Source organism: Balearica regulorum, chromosome 2 (assembly GCF_011004875.1).
Source record: "Balearica regulorum gibbericeps isolate bBalReg1 chromosome 2, bBalReg1.pri, whole genome shotgun sequence".
Taxonomy (NCBI): Eukaryota; Metazoa; Chordata; class Aves; order Gruiformes; family Gruidae; genus Balearica; species Balearica regulorum.
This window is the reverse complement of record NC_046185.1, coordinates 31,468,035-31,469,232: the sequence shown is the minus strand read 5'-3', so window position 1 is coordinate 31,469,232 and position 1,198 is coordinate 31,468,035.

Sequence of the window (1,198 nt, the reverse complement as noted above, 5' to 3'; positions counted from 1 at the left end):
GGGAAGAGGCGTGGGCAGACAAGTACTTTGGAGGATAAAAAAATCTTGCAGGATTATTAAATTTAGGATGTAGCACAAAAAAAAAGGCAACCCCTATAAGATTAAGCTGGGTACAATGTACTGAATTCTAAAACGATGGAAAAAACCCCATTGTAAATCAGTGGCTGAACGATTAAGACAATTACCTTTGGAATGATTTAACTGCAACAGAAAAGAACAAAATGGTTGCGAGTCCTGTGGTTAGTTTACTCTGCTACGATGCCAGTTTGAACACCCCTCTGCTCACTCTGAAGAGGACAGAATCCCACTGTCAAATTCTCAGGAATGAAATAATTGCAAGTTAACTTTTTCTGTGAGTGAAATGAGAAGGAAACGGGTGGAAAACAGTGCCAGAATGGAAGCAAGTGCACCAGAAAAAAATTCCGTGTGGGACAGACTTGGAAAGCACCCGGCTGCGGCTGTTTGAGGCCACTGTGACCCTTAGCGGGTAACCGTTCAGTAACCAGTCACAGGCCAAGCAATACCACATGGCGGCTGAACAAATTCAGTTTTCATACTAGTTTAATTAAAAAGGAAGGTCTCCCTAAACGAAAATGTCTATTCATGTGATATTATATATTTTGGGTCAGTGAAATATTTTATAAGCCTTGAAGACAGAGCACAACAAAATTTCCATTCCTTTGCCCTCTCATGACAGAAGTGTAAGTTATATCAATGCTTTCTTTAGTGACTGGAGTTGCAGATTTACCTGAAATACTTTAAAAATTTGTAGCATGTACGACACAAGCACCTTTTCAAGATTTTGAAAATACAGTTGTACACTTAACACTATTTCAATAGACACAGTTTTTCTGAAATATGTGACATCTGACAAAAGATTACATGAATTTTCAATAAGGTGTCAAAACTTTATTGAGTTCACTTAACATCTATGAGGATTCATGTAGAATATAAAAAAAAATTAGTTACTTTTAAATTTTAATCCTCAACAGAAGTACAGTAAATTTTCTGGTCTCGTTACAGAACTCACTCATTTTCAGGCAGACAATTTTTGGTACAAACAGAACTCAGACCAAAAGTTGAGTAACTGTAGCAAATCACTGAGGTAAGAAATGTCTCTTTCTAATAGTATTTTAATCCTTTTACTAGACAAGGCATTGAACTTTTTTTTCCTACAATGGAAAAGAGAAGACAGGTG